General features: G+C 41.1%; 1 protein-coding gene across 1 annotated transcript in view; it reads right to left on the bottom strand.

The window, feature by feature from the left end:
* The window catches only part of EXOC4 (exocyst complex component 4), an 817,730-nt gene that overhangs the window by 88,368 nt on the left and 717,133 nt on the right, over nt 1-12,229 (bottom strand). The gene's annotated exons all lie outside the window — the stretch shown is intronic.

Below are 12,229 nucleotides of genomic sequence, written 5' to 3'. Positions count from 1 at the left end.
CAGTTGTGGCAGGCGGGCTCAGTGGATATGGTTCACAGGCTCTAGAGCACAGGCTGGGTAGTCGTGGCGCACAGGCTTAGTTGCTCCACGGCATGTGGGATCTTCCCAGACCAGGGCTCGAACCCATGTTCCCTGTACTGGCAGGCAGATTCCTAACCATTGCACCACCAGGGAAGTCTTATCACCCATACTAATGTAGCAGGTTTCTAACTAATCTCTTTGCCTCAAGAATTATTCCTCTGTAGTCTTGCTGAACAAATCACTCCAAAACCCCATCTGACCATCTCTCTACATCTAAAATCTTTCAATATCTTGGTATTTCCCTGGTGGTCCAGGGGCTAAGACTCTGCACTCCCAGTACAGGGGGCCCGGGTTCGATACCTGGTCAGGGAACTAGATCCCATGTGCCGTAACTAAGAGTTCACATGCCGCAACTAAAAGATCCCACATGCTACAATGAAGATCCCGCACGCAGCAGCTAAGACCCTGTGCAGCCAAATAAATAAATAAATATTAAAAAATAAATAAATAAAATAAAATCTTTCAATATCTTGACATCGTCTTCCAAATAAAATCCCAGCTGACCTTTGCCCCATCTCTAGTTTCATGGTTGTTGCTCCCCTACTGTGAACCTCATGTTCCAGCCGTCTGGAATATTTGAATTACCCTGAACTCACCATATTTTTTTCACATCATAGCCTTTTCTCCTCCCCTCCCCCTCCCTTCTTGGTTCCTCCTCCATAAAATGCCCTTCTGTCTGGTGAATTACTATTTAATCATTTAAGATCCAGATGAGCTGCCACCTTCTCCAGAAAGCCTTCTCTGATATTTATATTCTCCTTTAAAATGTGCACTTTATATATTCCCATAGTATGTTGCCGAATCACAATATGGTGTAATAACTTTCATGCCTGTCTTTTCCATGACTTATAAATCCCCTGCAGGCAGAGGCTGGGTCTTGTTTATTCATGTCCCCAGGACCCAGCACATAGCTGGTACTGTGTTATTTGTTAAAACAAGTTGATCCATAAATATTTACCGAATGAATGAATATCTTCCCTGATGGCTCCATGAGATAGGACTTCAGTGATCCAGTAAATTAAACTAGATAAACTTATCCAATAGAAATTAACTATTGGATAAATTCAATAGAACACATGATTTATGAATCCTTGTCTATAGCTGTAACCATTATGACTCTCGAGCTAATTGACCATGTGCCTTTTTGTCTCCTCAGTAGGGGACGCCTACCGGAGAAGATGGATGTAGGGTGCAGCAGCTGGCAAGACCAGGGAACATGACAGAACAGTCAGAGGTCAAAGGCAAAATCAGAGGAAAGCCAAATTCACTTTTGTAAGGAATACACTTCCAGCCCTTCCTTATTCTCTGCAATTCAAAAAAACCCGTAACACACAGAATCACAAGAAGTTCCCTAATACAGAGTGAAAATCTGTAAATTTTTGCATTTGCAGTGTTCATCTAAGACTTGCTTTATTTAAACATAAAGACACATGAATAATACTCCCTCTGCACATCCTACCACAGTATGCTTTCAAACATGCTTTGATGGGTAGAAGACCTAAATAGACATTTCTCCAAAGAGATATACAGGTTGCCAACAAACACATGAAAGGATGCTCAACATCACTAACATTAGAGAAATGCAAATCAAAACTACAATGAGGGGCTTCCCTGGTGGCGCAGTGGTTGAGAGTCCGCCTGCCGATGCAGGGGACACGGGTTCGTGCCCCGGTCCGGGAAAATCCCACATGCCGCGGAGTGGCTAGGCCCGTGAGCCATGGCCGCTGAGCCTGTGCGTCCGGAGCCTGTGCTCCGCAACGGGAGGGGCCACAACAGTGAGAGGCCCGCGTACTACCAAAAAAAAAAAAAAAAAAAAAACTACAATGAGGTATCGTCATCATCAAAAAATCTATAAACAATAAATGCTGGAGAGGGTGTGGAGAAAAGGGAACCCTCTTGCACTGTTGGTGGGAATGTAAATTGACACAACCACTATGGAAAACAGTATGCAGGTTCCCTCAAAAACTAAAAATAGAACTACCATATGACCCAGCAATCCCACTACTGGACAGATACCCTGAGAAAACCATAATTCCAAGAGAGTCATGTACCACAATGTTCATTGCAGCTCTATTTACAATGGCCAGGACATGGAAACAACCTAAGTGTCCATCGACAGATGAATGGACAAAGAAGATGTGGCACATATATACAATGGAATATTACTCAGCTATAAAAAGAAACGAAATTGAGTTATTTGTAGTGAGGTGGATGGACCTAGAGTCTGTCATACAGAGTGAAGTAAGTCAGAAAGAGAAAAACAAATACTGTATGCTAACACATATATATGGAATCTAAAAAAAAAAAAAATAAAGGTTCTGAAGAACCTAAGGGAAGGACAGGAATAAAGATGCAGACGTAGGGAATGGACCTGAGGACATGGGGAGGGGGGAAGGGTAAGCTGGGACGAAGTGAGAGAGTAACACTGACATATATACACTACCAAATGTAAAATAGATAGCTAGTGGGAAGCAGCCGCATAGCACAGGGAGATCAGCTCGGTGCTTTGTGACCACCTAGAGGGGTGGGATAGGGAGGGTTGGAGGGAGACACAAGAGGGAGGGGATATGGGGATATATGTATACATACAGCTGATTCACTTTGTTATACAGTAGAAACTAATACAACATTGTAAAGCAATTATACTCCAATAAAGATGTAAATAAATAAATAAATAAAAGAAAAAACATGCTTTGAACTTAAGCAATTCTGATATTTCAAGTTTGTTAAAATGTCATTATACTTCTTTTATTAGGTAAGGAAGCAACTTAAATGATAAGAAAGAGAAATAAAGGACTTTCTAATCCAGAAATTAGAACACATGTCCAAGACTCACCAAAACGGATTTTTTAGAAGGAAATAAAGCACTACAGATGAATGATTGGTAAAAAAATCTGTCATATGAGGAAGTGGAAATCACAGATGGACAGACTCATCATGTACAATGAGGGGTGCTGAAGAATGAGAAGTACAGAATTTGAGAAGAAAAAAGTTAGAGAGGCAGAGTAAGATGTCTTTTTAGTTTAATGAAAAGTAATGAGGCTCCGAGATCAATACCCGAGCTCTGTCACTGGCTAAGCATAGCTCACACTGTTTTGCTTCAGGTTTTCCATCTGTAAAATGGGAATAAAGATGTTGCTTTCTAATTAGCTCAGAACATGGCTGCGGGGATTAACCGATGGATGACTGCAGTGTAAGTGACACATGTGTAGAGCCAGAGAGGTTCTGCTGGGGACACAGAAGGAAGTCAAAGAGCAAGTTAGAAAAGTTTTAAATACACAGAGTAACTCAGAGCCTCTTTGGTACCCCTGGCCTGCTCACTTCAACGAAGACAGGAGAGATGCCCAACGAAGCTCAGAGAGCGGCCGTAAACTCACTGAGATGAGCTGTGATCAGCAGGCCTGACCACGCTCCCCCCAGCTCAGCAGACACTAACGCGGGAGAGGCTCCCCCCAGCTCAGCAGACACTAACGCGGGAGAGGGCGCAGCTGCCACTGGTGAGGAGGACCCAGCTGAACACTTAACTAGTTTTTCATTTTGTGAATTAACAGCCTTCATGGTGTGTATACTCCAACCAGTAAGAAATTGTCTCCTTAGAACTGCCTGGGGTACTCCTCTCTGCCTCTGCAAGAAGGCATATGTTTCACATGGAAATTATAGCACTTTTAAGGAGGCAATAACTCTTCCAAAAAAGGTTTGTTTTCAATTAGTTTGTGCAAACATCGTGCCTTAAGAAAACGTACTCCCTTCCTCCTTCTTTCCTTCTTCCCTTCCCTTCCTTCCTTTCTCTCTTTCTCCATCTTACAAAAATTACAGAAAAAAGGGGCAGAACAATTCTCCATAAGATTTTATAGATAGATATATCTGATTTATATAGGAGCCCAGATGTGAGCCGGGAATATTTTTTAAAAACCAACAACTCTGAAGCCCTATTGGTCCTCTACAACAATAAAGAGAAATCAATCTTTTACGAGTCAAGCCTTGCACATTAACCCTGACGATCAGGTTTCTCCATCTGCCAAGGTCCTCGAAACCTTATCTCCCCTGCAGAATTCCAAAGCCAGGCCTGGGCCGCTGAGGCACATCATCGTATTTCATTTCTCTGGCGTTTGTAACCACTGTAGTTCACAAAGGACTACACAGTTAGGGCCTAGGTTCTCTTTTCAGCCTTTAACCAGCCTCTCCACAGGTGGTTCTTAAGAAAGATGGGTCTGGGGAAGGCCATTTAGAAACTAGAGTCTTCCTTCTGGTGGTGGTTGTTTGCTCTATGGCTGACAATCTTGAACCAGTGAAGTGTAGACTGATAAAACTAAGTTTAAAAGCCTGAGAGACAAATATGGCTGTTTCTTCAACTTAGCTGGCTTTCTGTTTTAATATAAAAAGTTAGTATCGGGCTTCCCTGGTGGCGCAGTGGTTGAGAGTCCGCCTGCCGATGCAGGGGACACGGGTTCGTGCCCCGGTCCGGGAAGATCCCACGTGCCGCAGAGCGGCTGGGCCCGTGAGCCATGGCCGCTGAGCCTGCGCGTCCAGAGCCTGTGCTCCACAACGGGAGAGGCCACAACAGTGAGAGGCCCGCGAACCGCAAAAAAAAAAAAAAAAAAGTTAGTATCAGGGAGACTGTATTGTATTCTGTCGTAAAGAACTAGACGAGGAGCCAGAAGACCTGAGCTCAGTGACTGGTTCTTTTACCGATTTTTCTAAGGGAGTTTTGGATTTATTTTCTTCCCCAAAGATTTATATACTGCCGATTTTCCTAAGAACTTGTTCTTTCTTATAGATTCTCTCATATTAGAGTTGCAGATTTTAGTTGAAAAGATTTCACAGGGGCGTACATACATAATAAAAACAACCTCATAAAATATATAAGACAGGCTGCTATTTCTAAACTTACTCTTAACATTCATCTCTTCAAGTCGAGCTACCCCTTTCTTCTTTTCTCCATAATCTTCGATATTTCCTAGGTGACTGTGTTAAAAATAAAACAAAACCTCTGTGTAATTTAACCACGTATCTGCATTCATGTCTTATGTAGATAATGGCCCCACGAGGCTCTAAGGCCCCAAATGGCATGGATCCCGGATCTTCTGTTCACCACTGAATACCCTTCCCCAGGCCTGGGCACAGACTGAAGGGACAGCCGGTTTGGCGTCAATTTCATCCTGCTCTTTCCCTTCATGGGAATTCTCATCTCTTTCTTTTTTGATACTTTAATATCATGGATTCCTCTCTAAAAATTTAAGTATAAAATCGGTCTTTTCCCCAAATCCTTGACACTAATTATCCCCGTTTGGTGCCCACGGCCTCCACTATCTGTCACTTGCTTTCAACTCCTTGCCTTACTTGTAAGAAATGCTTCTGGGCGCTGGTACTTCTTCTGCCCCTCGACTGTCTGTAGTCTAAAGAGAAGTTCCTAAGAGTTCAAAATTCCTGTGTTCCACTATGGACCATATTTCGTAGTTTATTGTATCACAACACTATATAAGGGAGGTTGATGGTTTTCTTGGTTGGTCAATTGGCATTTATTAAACACTTAGAGTATACTCTAAAATGTACTCTAAACCTGAAAGGCATTCCCAGAGCTGGTCTTTTTTTTAAAAAAAAGTCTGAGCCCTTTAAATACTGAAGGACCCACTCCCCCACGAAACGGGAGCCCCATGACAACCTTTTGGGGATATCTGATGTAGGGGAGTCAGATGAGGCACAGGGGCAGGGAGTGATTAGCTGGGGCCACCTGGCAAAGTGGAGGAACCAGGGCAAGTGGCCACAGGCTGTGGTGCTGGCTCCTCACGGAAGCATCTCTTTGTTCGTAGGATGCCTGCCACCCTAGCATCGCAAAGCCATTCCTATATGTACCGCATGTGAAAACATATTGAAAGCCTCTTTGGATCACAATACATCTGTTCTAAGAGGCTGAATGAGTGATGCCAGGGGAACATTAACTCAGAATTTCCTAACTCGAGTGCAATTAAAATCTCAGCCACAGCACGGAATTAATGTAGCCCTTTGCATTTTAAATACATATTTTAATTAAATGACACCCATCTGTAGAATACGAGACTGCATTTTTATTGAGGATTTCAAATGATATAATCTGTTCCTATGAAGCGTAAATGGCTTGGTTCATGTTTCCAGAAACCTCCAAAGAATTATATAGATCTGGCATAAGCACATGTGGTGACACTCAATTTTGCTTAAATTTAAATCTGTTTAACTTGCGTTATGTGTTGTTTGTGTGATAAGATTTAGATTATGTACAAAAGTGACAGAAAATAAGAGCACAGCCCTTTCAACGTCTTGGACCATTTCTCTGGAGAGTCTGTCAAAGGAAACACAGGGTCAAGGGCGGCGCATCTCAGCCCCAGCTAGAGCTATGCAGTCAGGGTGATAATCTTTTAACTCATTTAACCTAATGAGAAGCTTCACCTAGGTAAAAGATATGTTAATGAGCCTAACTACTAAATTACAGACAGGACAGCTACCTGGGAGCTGCACAATTATTTGTGACAGAAATGATTTGGGGTAGGTGTAAAGTTTCTCAGGAAACTGAACTGCACCAACAAGAAGTAGAGACCAAATGTACCCTTTTCTCTCTAGAGTGTGTTTGTTTCAGATTTTTTTTTTTCTACCTGTATTTCCACATTAAGTACATTCTTCAAGAAGATGAAGCCCTAGAGGAGGCAGGAGGTAACCTGGGTTCTCCATCTGGCTGTGGCTCCACGTTGATTGGTGACCACGCAAGAGTCAGCCAGCTGGCACTCAGTTCCCTTGTCCATCAACTGCAAGCGGATGGCGAAGTGGTGTTGAGATGAAGAGTGGGGGTACTCGGGTCTGATGGTACAGATTTAAATCGTACCTCCATCACTCTCTGTTACCTCCCTCAGCCTCAACTCTGTCCTGTAAGAAGTGAGGATAACTACCCCCTCCCTCACAGGTTGCTGTAAGGACTAGATGAGATAGCACAGTGGAGACCTTAGGACAGGGACTGCCTCATTCTTGGTTGGTGTTCAATAAATGTCAGCTACAACTGCAAGTGAAATGTCAGGATTCACTCTTGGGAAACCTGGGAATCACACTGTCCTAGGTTCCAGTCCTGGCTTTGCCACTTACTACCCCTGCATGCTTGTAGAGAAGTTACTCAATCTTTTGAAACTTATTTTTATCATCTTCAAAATAGAGACAACAATGCTTACTATATTAGTTTCCTATTGCTGCTGTGACAAATTACTACAAATGTAGTAGTTTAAAACAACACATTTATTATCTTCCAATTCTAGAGATTCGAAATCTGACACGGGTCTCACTGGGCTAAAATTGAGGTGTCAGAGGCTCTAGGGGTGAATTTGGTTCCTTGCCTTAGCTAGCTTCTAGAGGCTGTCCACATTCCTTGGCTTGTGGCCCCCTTCCTCCATCTTTAAAGCCAGCAATGCAGGGTTGTCTTTCTCTCATTTCATCACTCTGGCCTACTCATCTGTTTCCCTCTTCCACTTTTAAGGACCCTTGTAATTACACTGGGCCCACCTGGATTATCCAGGATAATTTCCCTACGTTATTTAAGGTGAGCTGACAAGCAACCCTAAGCCCATCTGCAAACGTAATTCCCCTTTGCTGAACATCTTCACAGGTTCTGGGGATTAAGACACTGACACCTTTAGGGGGGGTGATATTCTGCCTACCACACTTACCACCACAGCATTAAGAAAGTTAGAAATAATATTCTAAAACTCCCAGTACAGGTAAATGTTTTGCTAAGTTTTACGTTTTGATCATAAAGAAGTAGGCTTCAAGTTCTGATCATATACCTATAAACACTTGTCTGTTAATAGCTAGGATACTATTACAGCACAGTATCTGGCTCTCTGGGTTAATCTGTTGGTAGCAATTTGAGGTAAGTAAAATCTTCTTGCATGATTATTATACTGCACAGGGATTTGCCTCAAAAACTCTGTCATATAGTTTGTGGAAATATCTTAACAATAGTGAATTATTTATAATATTACTTATGGGGTATAATGTTATATCTCTAAATATTAAACATACTTGAATTACTTTACCAATTTTTTCTCTTGTGCATTTATTTATTTATGCATGCACGCACATATAAGGGCTTAAATTTTTTCCATTGTATCTAAAAAAAAAAACCTAAATCAAATTATCAGGGTTCTACTATTTCTCATGGAATTACTGCTGATAAGCAGAATCTAGCTCGATCTAGTCTATGTCAGGCATCCTATTAATTTTAGCTATCTAATAGTCCTTATGAAACCAGAAAACATCTTGGTCAAGATAGTGTAACCACAAGCAAGGCAGAATGTAGAAGCAGCCTCCTGGGATCTTATTACATACTGGATAGTAGAGCATTTATTATCTCACCCAAACCCAAGCAAATACTTTTAGTAAGATTTGGGTTTGGTGGAGAGAACTAGGAACAAGGGCAGATTACATAGTTATCATAAACTTCACAGGAGAAATTGTGAAAGCCCAGATTCCAAATGACATTTGGAAGGTCTGTTTTTCTCTAGTTTTTGGATCTCAGGAAGACTGACTAAAACTTTGTGGACAATAGGCTCTTCTTAGATTGGGTCTACCTAACATGTTCATATAGTAAATTATTCATTAGAATTGATTAAAACTTAAAAATGAGGGCCCAGGGACTTCCCTGGTGGTGCAGTGGTTAAGAATCCGCCTGCCAATGCAGGGGACATAGGTTCTATCCCTGGTCCGGGAAGATCCCGCATGCTGCGGAGCAGCTAAGCCCATGCACCACAACTGCTGAGCCTGCGCTCTGGAGCCCACGTGCCCAAACTACTGAGCCTAAGTGCCACAACTATTGAGGCCCGCATGCCTGGAGCCTGTGCTCTGCAACAAGAGAGGTCACTGCAATGAGAGGCCCATGCACCGCAACGAAGAGTGGCCCCCGCTCGTCACAACTAGAGAAAGCCCACACGCAGCAATGAAGACCCAACGCAGCCAAAAAAAAAATACATAAATAAATACGTAAATAAATAAATTAAAAAAAAATGAGGGCCCAGCAAGGAACTTTACTACTGTAATCAATTTTTAGCTCCCTTTTTATTTTAATCAAATCTAGATATGCACATAGATTAAAGAGCCAATTAGTGTTTATGAGCTTTTTCATTAGGTGACAACTTTCAACTCTTAGTCAATTTCCTTGGTGCTTATCCCTGTATGGTTAAAGAACTTGTCTACTTTGCTACTTTCTTAATTTTTCAGGTTTAGGTGTTTATTTGTTGCCCTCCCACTAAGAAAGATTAGGATTTAACTCCCTCCACTTATGCACTCTCTTCCCATTACTTTCTCACTCAGTTGTCTCATAACTGTGGTTAGCTCAGTATTTCATGTTATTATGACTAGATAAATGCTACTGACATCTAGGGCCATGCAAGATGCCACATTTCCCCCTGCACAATAGGTTTGTTTTCTCTGGTGCTAATAACAGCCTTGTTATTTGTTTGCTTCGTTTTTTTGTACTTGACAGATCGTTCAACCTCAAACACTTCTCTCTCAATAAATCCAAACACATTGGGTTTTCTAGCAACATCACCTTCCTGAACAAACCTCTCCTGTGACCTTCCGAATCATTCCTCTGGGGGCTAGTTACTTCCTATGCCTGTTGCCATATTGGCACCTCCTGCCATGATCATGTTTTGGGGTTCCCTCTCTGTGTTGGAATCTCCATTTCTTGTATACTATGCCTTCCTAATTTTACGTAAACTCTTTCAGTTTGGTAGATTCTGAGAAAGATTGCATGGAAAGTAAGTTTTTTGAGACTTTGTGTGCCTGAAAAGGTTTTCTTTTTCCCTCACGCTGAATTGATAGTGTGGTTAGGTATATAATTCTAGGTTGGAAATACTTTTTCTTAAAAATCTAAAAGGTATTTTTCTATTGTCTTCTAGCTTCCAGTGTTACCTTTGAGGAGTTATCGCTTTTCTGCTTCTTGATTCTTTCTATAAAACCTTCCCCCTGCCCCCGCACGCCCCCGCATGCCCCCGCACCCTGACAGCTGTAGGATTTTCTTTTTATTCTGAGGGCTCTGCAGTTTTGCAGTGATTGACCTGGTGGGAATCTAGGTCTATTTTCATCCACTCTGCTGGGCACTCTGGGCCCTTTCAACTTGAAAATTCATGTTGATCCAGCAATCCCACTCCTGAACATCTATCCAGACAAAACTATAATTCAAAAAGATACACACACCCCTATGTTCATAGCAGCACTATTCACAATAGCCAAGACATGGAAACACCCTAAATGTCCATCGACAGATGAATGGATACAGAAGATGTGGTACATATATACAATGGAATACTACTCAGCCATAAAAAAGAATGAAATAATGCCATTTATAGCAACAGGAATGGACATAGAGATTATCATACTAAGTGAAGTAAGTCAGGAAGAGAAAGACAAATACCATATGATATCACTTATATGTGGAATCTTAAATATGACACAAATGAACTTATCTACTAAACAGAAACAGACTCACAGACATAGAGAACAGAAAAGTGGTTGCCAAGGGGAAGAGGGGGTAGGGGAGGGATGGATTCGGAATTTGGGATTATCAGATGTAAACTACTATATATAGAATAGATAAATAACAAGGTCCTACTGTAGAGCACAGAGATCTACATTCAACATCCTGTGATAAACCATAATGAAAAAGAATATATACATATACGTATAACTGAATCATTTTGCTGTACAGCAGAAACTAACACAATACTGTAAATCAACTATACATCAATAAAAAAAGTGAACATCCAGAATAAATTTCTATTATAAAGATTTAAAAAAAAAAGAAGAAGGGTATGACCATAATTTAGCCCAGAAGTAGGCAAGCTTTTTGTTGTAAAGGGTCAGCTAGTAAACATTTTAGGCTTTGCTGATCTATGGCTGCTGCAACTGTTCAGTTCTGGTGTTGCAGTGCAAAGGCAGCCATAGATAGTATGGAACAAGTGGGTGTGACTGTGTTCCAGTAAAATTCCATTTACAAAAACAACAACAAAGAAAATTCATGGTTTTTGTTTTGGGAAGTTTTCTTAATTTTTCTTTGATGATGCTCTTTATTTCTTCTTCTCTCTGTGACCCTATTATTCAGTTCTTGGATATACTGGTCTGCTCCAGAGGGTCCTTTTTATTGTTTTCCTATTTTCTATTTGTCTTTATGTTCTACTTTTTTTTTTTTTTTTCTTTTTGGCTATTTCTTCAACTCTGTCTTGTAACCTTTCTTCTGAGATTTTTATTTTCACAACTTATTTTTTATTACCAAGCATTCCTTTTTGTTTTCTGAATGCTCCTTTCATATAGTGTATTATTCTTATGTCACGGATGCAATATCTTCTCTTATTTCTTCTTCTAGGGAGAGTAACTAAAGTTTGTTTTTTTTTAAAGTGGTTTTTCCTTTCTGGAGAATCCTCTAAGTTACTTTTTTGGTTTATTTCAATTATATGGTCTCCTTAAATGTCTACTATCCTTGGCTGTCTGCTCATATTTAAGTGGGGCTGACTGAAGTTTTGTGTCTGTGGAGGTGGAGCCTGTGGACTGAGGTCATCATTGTAGGTGATCTGGCTGGTCTGTTTCATTGGAGAACCACAGACGTCAGTGTCTTTGGTTTTTGGGCTGTTCAGCTTCCCCAGAGAAGACTTTCCAGTCTCTTATTTGAAGTTATATGCCTGGCTGCCAGCCAATCAGTGAGGGAAGGCAGGTCTCAATAGTCATTAATGTGAACTTTGAATTAATTGCCCTAATGTCAGGATGGTAGCCCCACACTCAACTATGTCTTATGTCTTGCAGTCCAAGGAATTTCTAACCATTTTTAGAGAATAAACCTCAAGCATTCTTTTGTGATTTTGATAGGAGCAATGCCACAGCTACATGAAGTAGGGGAGAAAATCTGATGGTGAATGTCTCATAAACAGACTTTCAACAAGTCTTCCTATTTTTAGTCCCATCTTCATTCCCTCTTTCAGAGGTAGTTAGCTATGCCAATTTTTTTTTTTTAAATGTAGGTTGAATAACCTCTTGGTGTCCTCACTACTGGTACAGAAATTGGCTTTCTTGGATTTCCTCTTCTGCTTTTTAGTTTCTGTGGACTTTTTGTTTTGTTTCAGTGGGGCAAGTGGTGGAAGCA

This window comes from Tursiops truncatus, chromosome 9 (assembly GCF_011762595.2).
Source record: "Tursiops truncatus isolate mTurTru1 chromosome 9, mTurTru1.mat.Y, whole genome shotgun sequence".
Classification (NCBI taxonomy): Eukaryota; Metazoa; Chordata; class Mammalia; order Artiodactyla; family Delphinidae; genus Tursiops; species Tursiops truncatus.
The sequence above is the reverse complement of the archived record's forward strand: the minus strand, read 5'-3'. Positions and strand labels throughout refer to the sequence as shown.